Raw genomic sequence first — 9420 nt, 5'->3', positions numbered from 1 at the left:
GCAGCCGGGGGCCGTCGGGAGCCGCGTGCTGCGGGGGGCCGGGCCCCGGCTGCGGCTGTGCCTGGGGAGCCGGGACCCCCCCCGGAGCTGGGACCCCCGCAGGAGGCGGTGGGGCCGTGGCCGGGGTGCGCGGTGCAGGGCTGGGTGTGGGGCTGGCACTCCCGGGGCGGTCTCTCCGGAGTGGGCCCAGGGCACAGCAGCGCAGTGGGAGGTGGGGGGGACCCCCCTGCTTCCCCCCACAAGGAGGGCACCCGCTGCCCCCCGCCCCTGCGCCGGGTCCCAGCCACCCCGGGGTGCCCGGCGGGTGCTCCCGTCCCCCTGGTTGGGGTATGGAGGGGGTGGCCGTGGGGCGGTGGGGGTTTACCACGGGGCTGCGTGTGCTTTCCACGTGTTTGACGTTTCCACACAAACTGGCTCCCTCTGCCTCTCCCACTGCTGCGATGACAGACCTAAGAATAGGCTCTGGGACCCGTGTGCGGGTGACTTCACAAAGTCACTGCAAACTGGCACGGAGCCTCCAGATTGCCAGTCTGGTGCCTGCTCTGGTCGCTGGTACTGGGAAGGCTGCGGGGACAAGGCGGGGGGGGTTGTGCTGCTGGCTTCTGCTCCCAGTGCGGGTCGGGCAGAGGGAGAACTGGGGAGGCCAGTGCCCGTCTGTGCTGCAGCGCTTGTGCAGGGCCCGGGAGGCTGACCTCCAGGGCTGGCGGTGTGCTTTTAGCAAAGATTAACAGCTCCTGGTGTCGGGAGTGCTGTGCAGTGCTTCCTGCCTTGCTTTCATTTCTGTTCTCGTCTCCAGATTGCACTAAAAGACTTTGACTTTTCAGTCTTAAACCCTGTCTTCCACACAGATCTTGTTTACAGAATCTGTCCTTTCTGGGTAACAAAACAGAAACGAGTGTAGGCTGTGGCGTTTTCCCTCTCACCTGGATGTGTCTGTGCTCTCTGTATGACCGTGCATTGCGTGCTAAGGAATCAGACGCGGGGTCTGTGCACAGTTGCCGGCATCCTGTTTCAGCCCAGGGACACACGGAGCCGTTTCTCTGCCGTGCCACAAACGCTCTCGCCCAGGCAGCTGGTGAGCTGTGCTGGGAGCCGTGCCCAGGCAGCCGCTGGCCAGGGGATCCGGGGGATCCGGGGGGGGGGACCAGGGGACAGCAGGGGTCCAGGCTCTGCCAACTGGGGGCAGTCAGGGCACTACCAGCCTTACAGCAGCCGGGGGCAGAAAGCCCCCTGCCCTTCAGCAGCTCCTGGTGGGAGCAGCAGCGCGCAGCCGGGCTTCTCAGGAGCAGGATTTGGCCCTTATGGCAAGCATGATCTGTCACCAATCTCAGGGTAGGAGAATGTGGCGTACTGAACTCCTCCGGTGCTGGCAGAGAGGGAGCTGATAAAGAGCTGACCCCTTGCGAGGCTCCGTGAGTCACCGCTGCAAGCCCCAGCTCTGCGCAGGCAGCGCCAGCCCGGGGGGGTCCTGCTGCCTGCTGGGGCTGTGTCCCCAGCTCCGAACGGGACCCTTTGTGTGCTGTGAGCGGGGGGGGGACAGCAGCGGACCCTGCCGGGGTACTGTTCCTTGCCCTCCATCCGCCTGACCTTTCGGCTCCTTCTCTGAAGCAGCCGCCGGTGCTGCACGCCGCGCACCCATCGCTCGCTCTGCCGGTGGCTTTTTGGTGCTCGGCACTTGTGGAGTCACCTCGTCAACAGCGAGGAGGGGGGGAAGCAGCTCCCGGCAGCATCGCTCCCACCCACCTGCAGCCCAAGCAGTGCAACCAAGGGGTTGGGGTTCGGGGGGGGGGGCTGGGGGCCAGGAATGCTGCTGCTTCCTCCTGCAAGGGCCCCCAGGGGAGCCCCTGGCACAGCAGCGCAGGTGGTGCTGGCGATGCAGGGGCCACGAGCAGAGCAGTGAAACCCCCGGGAGCCTTGGTGGTCCGAGCAGAAGCACCAGAGGGGGGGTGCTGAGCGCCGCAGGGGGGGTGCTGAACGCCAGGCTCCGCCGTGCCCCCCCCCCCCCCCCCGCTTGCCCTCCTCATCCCCTGCAGCCCATTTGTGCACGGCTGTCGCAGCAGAGCGGCGGGGCACGGCGGCTCCCAGCCGCGGGACGAGGGCAGCGCTGCGGGAGAATCCTCCCGTACATCGGCGTGTCCGGCGGCGAGAAACGCCGAGCGCGGACCGAGCGCGGTCTGCAACAAGTTGGCGGCGTCCTCCCTCTGCAACCAGCAGCACCCCAAGCGGCGCCGTCGCAAGGAAGGAGAGAGCAGCGTGCGCTCGGCCTGCCGGGGGCTGCGGGGCCGCGGACAGCAGGAGCGGAGGCAGGCGGATGGGAGGTGGCAGCGGCCATAGTAATTGCCTCTTCTTTTCTTCTCCGCTGCTTAACGGAAAGAACGGGTGAAGTCGGGATCGGCAGCAATACAACTGAATTAATATCTCAGCCCTCTACTTCTCCCGTGTTTTAGCTATCATGAATACATAAAGATGCTAGGTAAAATGGGCACTCTGCGGGTTTTACAGCGTTACAAATGACTTTTTCTGTGCATTTCTCATTGAGTGAGGAATCTGATGGAAGTATTTGGGCCCGAAGATGCAGTCTGCAGCAAAGTGTGCTCACCTGCCGTGCAGAATGCCTCGTGTAGGTCTCATAAAAGCAAACGCTGTAAAAAGGGAAGCGCAGAGCACGTCGGTGTGTAACCCAGCCACTGAGGCTGAAAGTCAGCTTCTGCTGGGCTCAGAAATGAATAGACACGGATACGGATGAGCCAGTACACACGAGGTGTGGCAGGGCATCACGCTGCCTTTGTACCGTACATGGGTGTTAAATATGGGTGGGGGGACAACGCCACCTCCTTCCGTAGGGCCAGAGCTGGTCAGTGGGGATAATCAGGGACAGAACGGAGCTCCGTGCCACTTTTTTATCCCCTGTGGTACAAACAGATTGTCTTTTTTAATGAAATGCGCTCCGTATGATTAAATACCATGCAGCTTTTGATCTAGACTACAAGCAGCCGTACAGATCAGCGTGTTTTACATCCTCTGTCATGGTGATGAGCACTGCCAGTTCCAGTGGGGTTCTGGAAAACAAGGAACCTACCGTGAGCCATCCAAAAGTTATTTACTTGATGGGATTTTATTTTTCAAATATTTGAAAGTGATTACTGAACAGTAAAGTATGCTCCAAGGAAATCCTGTTACAAAACACAGGCTATATTTTAATTAGCATAACATGCAGTTACATGGCTGGAACTGGAGCCTGCCAATAAATGTATCCTGCGGGAGTTCGGGTAGCTGCCTATGGAAAATAAAGCCTGAGCAGTGGCTTTCCAATTTTCCAGTCCATCAGGGTGCATTTACCCTCTTGTCAGGAGTATGAAATCGCTGAATTCAGTGCTGAGCTAGTGCTGTGTCTGTAGCACGTGGTGCTCGGGCCATCAGGAGCACCGGCGGGAGGGGTGCTGAGGCTCTTTCTGCGTGGTCCTGGGGGCGTGCGGAGCTCGGTTATCCGCTGCACCTGGAGAGCAGAGCTGGTGGGAAGGAAGAAAGGGGATGATGGGGCTGGGCAGGCTGCCGCGGGGCCAAGGGGGATTTCTTGTCATTCTGACTCAGGTTCCTGCGGTTCAGCTGCTGCTCACGGCCACCTTACATGGCTTTCCAGGGCCGTTCCCCAAAGAGCCTCCTTCCAGGCTCAGTTCTCATGCTGACGAGCACGTGGTGATGCACGGACCAGGTGCACTGGGGACACCCGTACGGTGCCGGCCCTCAGCTGCTTGCTCTGCAGCCCTGAGCCCACCTCAGCCGGGATGAAAGGAGGGAGAAATCTTCCCAGCAGCAGCCCTTTTCCACCAAGATGCCAAGCCTTTATTTCCAGGAGAGGCTGCCAGACGCCTGCCTGGTGTTGCAGCTCGCTAATAGCCCGGTTGTTAAGGCTGGTGATGCAGGGGGAGCAGCCCCATCGCGCCCCGACGATGCTCTGCCTCCTGCAGCCTCACCGGGCCGGGAGCAGAGCTGGGGCAGCTCCAGCACCCCATCCCCGAGCCCCACATTTCTGCTGCTCTTGCAAAGACAGCAGCGCTGCTCGTGGGCTGCCCCCCGTGCTGCTGCTTCTCCGGAGTGGTTGCTGCAGGCGCTGCGCTGCTGGGAGGGTGGAGAAGAGAAACGCCGGACTTCCAAGCCACGCAGCGAGCCCCGGGCAGCCCAGCTCTGCTCCCTCACAGACTTTGTCCGTGGGGATTTCAGAAATCAGAGGAGGTTCTTGCCACCAGTCCCTGACCTGCGTCGTGTTCCCCAGCTGGCCTCTGGTCCCCAGGGCCTGCAGCTGCCGGTCCCTCTGCTCCCTGCGAGCACCGTGATGGGCACTGCTCACCTCCGATGGGCATCAGCCGCCGGGCTCTGACTGCACAGCCCCGGTCGGTGCCTGCTCCCCTCCCAGATTGCTGGGGGGGTCCTCCAAGGGGCCCTGGGGAACGGGGTGAGGGCGATCAGCATGAAACTGGGGGACCTTGAGGTGTGGGGGGCTGCGGCTGGTGAGGAAGGGAGCGGAGCGCTCCTCCTGCTATTTCCAGAGGAGACTATTTCTGGTCCAGCATCTTCCTGAACTGACGTGGATGTGGCACAGCAAATCCTTCGGTGCGTGTTGCTGTGAATTAACATCACACCGCTGAAGCCGGTGGAGTGGCACCGGTTTGTAGAAGCAAGAATCTCACCGAGCAGCCCAAACGCGGGCCTGCAGCTGGACTCAGTGTGCAGGGGACAGAGCAGGGCTCAGACACAGCAATCTTTCTTTTTTTTCTTTTTTTTTCTTTATTTTTCCTTTTCCTCCTCCTTTCCCTGGTTATGGGCTGACAGCGGCTGACCCCATGGGACCCGAGTGCTGCCTGAGCCTGGAGCTTCTCTGGTTCAAAGCAAGGAGGCTCTGCCAGACCTCCCAGCGCTGCGCGGGGCAGGGACGAGCACAGCTCCGTCCAGACCCGTCCCCGTTTTCCTGACCTCGCACTGCCACCGCCTGCAGTGGAAGGGCTCTGGCTGGAAGCCAGGTTTCCACTCAGCCACTGGAAAGGCCGAACCATGTCACCAAGTCGGGTCGGGGGCTTGGCTCCGCGTCTTCTCCGGAAGAGAAAAAGGAAAGGAAAAGGGCAGGATGAAAGCCGGACAGATGGCTGCGCTAGGAAGGTTCCACGGAGCCTTACGCAGCCGAAAGCCGGCTCCTGGCAGCAGGAGGGAGCCTGGCAGTGCAGGCAGCAGTGCAGGCAGCCTGGCCAGGACAGGCGGCCCTGGAGGTGTGATCCAAAAAGCAAAGCTTTCGTCTAGAAAGGAAATGCGGTGCCAAATGCGAACGCATCCAAAAACGCAAACTGCGACAGAAGGAAAATGTGCAGGGCTGGTCCTGGAGCCGTGCAACCCGCGCAGCAAAAGGGCTGCCACGTCTGCCCGTCTCACACGGGCACACGTTAATTAGTCCGAGCATCCAGGCATAATGGCATGGGAATAACATGGGGGCAGCGAAAGAACGTCCACGAAGTGGGGCCATTCAGGGTGATTTCAGAGCTAGTCGGAAGGGCTGGAAATATTTAAAATTCAAGGGAGAATCTCCATCTGACTTTTTAGGGTGGATTAATGGAGCATGTCAACATTTGGTGGATGAGATCCTTCATCTCGAGCAGATCGGTGGCTGGGGGACAATACAGGAGAAAATCATTTCTGATATCCCTGCCGCCGCACTCCTGAAGCCCTGCAGCTCTTCCCCTGACAGCGGGGCTCCATGACGATGCACAGGCATTGGGCTTGCATTTCCTGGTGATGATTTAAAGTCAATTCAGTAAAAACCGGACTATTCCTGACAGCCAAAAGCTTCTATTTGCCAAGGTACCGAGTCCCTAAATGGAAAGACCGCTCTTGTGCCATCCCTGAAGGCCTCCCGGAGTTCCCAGCACGTCAGCATCACCCTGGCTGCAACAAGGAGCTCTGTGGGTGCGGCGTGTCAGACCTCCACTCAGACACATCCCCCGTTTTTCCCCCTTTACACAGGGTAGAAACAAGGGGAGGGATTAAAATAAGGTAAATGATGCCAGCAACGGGTACAGACGTGATCCGTTGTCTCAGGGCGTTCGCCTGCCCCTCTGCTGAGATGCGTCCCTGGGGGTCCCCTGGGGTGGGATGCAGAACTCTGCTCTCAACCCCAAGAGCATCCTCAGACGTCAGATGGTTCCCAGCACCGCCAGGCCATGCCCCAGCACCACCAGGTGCTTCCCAGCACCACGGGGGCTGGTCAGCTCTGGTGCTGAGGGTCAGGTCCCTGAAGCAGCCGCCCGTCTGCAAAGCCACCCCCAGCCCCCGGCACCTCCTTCCCAGAGCCTTTCCCTGCCCATAGCCAAAACCTGCAGAAGAGGCAGGCTCTGCGTTGCTTCTGGGAGCAGACACCCGTCCTGGGTGTCCAGGGGACACAGGAGCCCCTCGGCTTGCACCCTGCTGCTGCTGCACCCCCGGGCAGCCCGGCTGCCGTTGGCACCCAGGGGTGCGGGGTGGGAGCCCTGCTTGCCACAGCACACCAAACCCTGTCCGACAGCTTCGTTCCCTTTGCCCCTTATCACCCATCCCGATCGTCCGTGCAGCACTTCTAAACTTGCTGTTGGACACTGTATTTACATAAACACGTTAGCCAATGGGGTCCAAAGCCCCGGCGAGCTCTAAATGGTGTATGAGGTTGTAGGAAGAGGATTTTATCAATTTACTGAGAGCACAAATCAACAGAGCAGAATTTACAAACCCATCAAAAAGCGAGGTGACAGTTTGGAATTAATCCTCTGCCCGAGGCACACAATGTACCTCCACAAACATCTCACAGCATAAATATAGTTGAGAAATAGCGAAGGAAAATGTAACTCCTAATGCCTTTGTACACTGCCAGCGGAATGGCTGCGGCATCATGCGGGAGATGAATGGGGCTAATGCCAGTGGAAAGGTGCTGTTGCATCCCACTTTATTTTTATCCGAGACTCAGTCCCCAGCCTGCGCTGTTACAGGGAAATATTTCAATTTGTCTTTGTGCTGTATTCAGAATTGTCCCAAAATAAATTTCCCCTGATAATTTTTCTTCCTCATTCGTTCTTTCAAGAAGAATTCTAAGTAGTTTCCTTCACGCATATGCCCGGAGCAGGCAGAGGAGACGCAAGGAGCGGCACCGCAGCCACCGCATGGGTGGGCACGAGGTGCCCACGGGTGCTGCGGGTCCCACGGGGCCCTCGGTGCGCTGCACAGGTGTCTGTGGCCTGGGACCGAAGGCGATGCCCCCTGGCACAGCTGTACATTGATGGATGTGGGGGGACAGGGGCTCAGCGGGATGCTGCAGGCAGAGCCCTGGCTCCCCGCCATCCACCAGCATGGTGGGCAATAGCACTGCTCACCGCGTGGAGAGAGAAAACTGCTTTGTGTCTCCAAACTGAGTGCCGCGTCCCAAAGGACGAGGACTACTGCTGCTGCTGGGCCCTGGAGCTGCACCTCCCGCAGGGTGCGTGCGGCCATCTCGTCGCTGAGGCACCAGAGCTGCTCTCCCAGAAGGGAGCCGACTTTTTTTTTTTTTTTATAGCCGACTTTGAGATGAAATCAGTGAGGCAATTTCAATTAAAAGCAAACTTTTCAAGCTATCTAATCAAAAAAATATAAAGGCTTCTTTTCAGCTTTTGTTTCCAGCCCACAGAGGAGCCCATGCCTGCCAGCGGTGAAATGGCTGTCTTTATTGTGTAGACGGCTGTGAAGGACACAGCGCGGCGTCTCCCAGTTAAGAATGCATTGAGGCTTTCTTGGAATTCATTAGGAAGGGTAGGGAGGGAAGGGTGCAACACAACAGGAGCCCCTACAGCTACAGCCTGATGTTCTCCTGACAGTGACACACGGGAGGATTAGCCTGTTCCCCCAGAGGCGTCCTTTCAGCTTTCTCCAGTGCAAAATGTCTTCGGCAGCATCTACATTCAGGAGCGTTCCCATCCCTCCAGCCGGGGCTTTGCTAGAGCGTCTGCAGCGCGAGGCAGGCTGCAGCCCCCCGGCACGCCGCGGCTGCTCCCCAGCATCGCGGGCAGAGGCCACCACGTCTCCCGGCGGGGACCTGCCTGGTGGAACCAGAGCAGCTCTGCGGGGTGGCACCGTGTGCTGGCCGCTTCCAGCCGTCTGCTGCTTGCTCCTGCCCTGGAGGCACAGGGGCAGAGGTTTCCATGCCCCCTGTGCCCCCAGCCCTCCCCAGGCTGTGCCATGGGGCCGCACTCCATTACTGCACGTCGGTGCGTTGTCACCCAGCCGCACAAATCGAATTGAGTCACGGCAAATAACATCTCCTCGAGTGACTCAAATTATCCAAGCTGGCTTCCATGGGCAAGGGCTGTGTTTTTCCACATTGCTGCTCCACATGCATCAAACCGGCCTCGCAAGCAAAGTCTTTCTTAAATTATACAGCATTGCCTCTTTGATCAAAACAAAGAGCCTGAAAGAATAGCAAAGGCAACAGTCTGCTTGAATTCAGGATTATGAGCCCAGAGTTAGAGTCTGCTCTGAAAAAAGACATTCAGCTCTGAAAGATTCCTTCCTGAGCCCCCCTGGCACCGTTCCCAGCTGCAGTCCAGAGCATTTGCCGGCAGAAGGCACAAGTTATGAGTCTGTGCAGAACCTACTGCCACTCTCCCTGCTCCGGTCGCTGCTCCCACGAAGTCAGCTGCTGGGTTTCCTGTGCACGGCCAGCACCAGCCCCGGCCCGCTGCGCTCAGCGCCGCTGCCCCTCACCGGCTGCTGCCCCAGGAATGCCGCCCTGGGCTACGGCGCACCTGCAGCAGGGGGTGCAGGATGCGACCGTCCCCAGGGGACGAGGGCTGGGGAGATGCCGAGCGCCTTGCGAGGGGCAGGCGGTGGGGTCTGGGTCCTGGCATCAGCCGCCTGGGTTAAACACAGCGCTGACAGCTTGGGGAGCGGCACCTGAGCGCTGTCCCCACGTGGGGACGGCCCAGAGCCACTTCAGCAGCTGCTGGTCATCCCTTGAGCATTCCCAGCCATACATCAGAGGGACAGTCCTTAAAAACAGATAGATGTATCCGTGAAATCAATCTTAATCATACTATTCTGCTATCAAAAGCACATTAAAAACAGCCATTACCCTGTAGGAACATAAACAATAGCAGTAGTAGGAAGGAAACGTACTCAGGCTGGACCACACACTGGTTTTTTATAATTTGCTGATTTGTTACCTGCTGGGAAGAGCAGAGTCAGGTATTTTCTCACTGCATTTCCCAGCCAGCAGGATGTGTCAAAAATGACGATATAGCCAGGAAACACGCACAAGCACCAGCGATAGGACACACATGTCGTGCAGGAATACACACGGAACATCTGACGAAGCCCGCTCTGCGCGTTGATTCAGGTATCAAAGCACTTGCGGAGGGGCTCGTTTGGTGATGT

At 58.8% G+C, this 9420-nt stretch overlaps 1 protein-coding gene across 2 annotated transcripts in view; it reads left to right on the top strand.

Annotated features, from left to right (window-relative positions):
• Positions 1-9420, top strand: part of SEZ6L (seizure related 6 homolog like) — a 37145-nt gene that overhangs the window by 697 nt on the left and 27028 nt on the right. The gene's annotated exons all lie outside the window — the stretch shown is intronic.

This window comes from Oxyura jamaicensis, chromosome 15 (genome assembly GCF_011077185.1).
Source record: "Oxyura jamaicensis isolate SHBP4307 breed ruddy duck chromosome 15, BPBGC_Ojam_1.0, whole genome shotgun sequence".
Lineage (NCBI taxonomy): Eukaryota > Metazoa > Chordata > Aves > Anseriformes > Anatidae > Oxyura > Oxyura jamaicensis.
The sequence above is the reverse complement of the archived record's forward strand: the minus strand, read 5'-3'. Positions and strand labels throughout refer to the sequence as shown.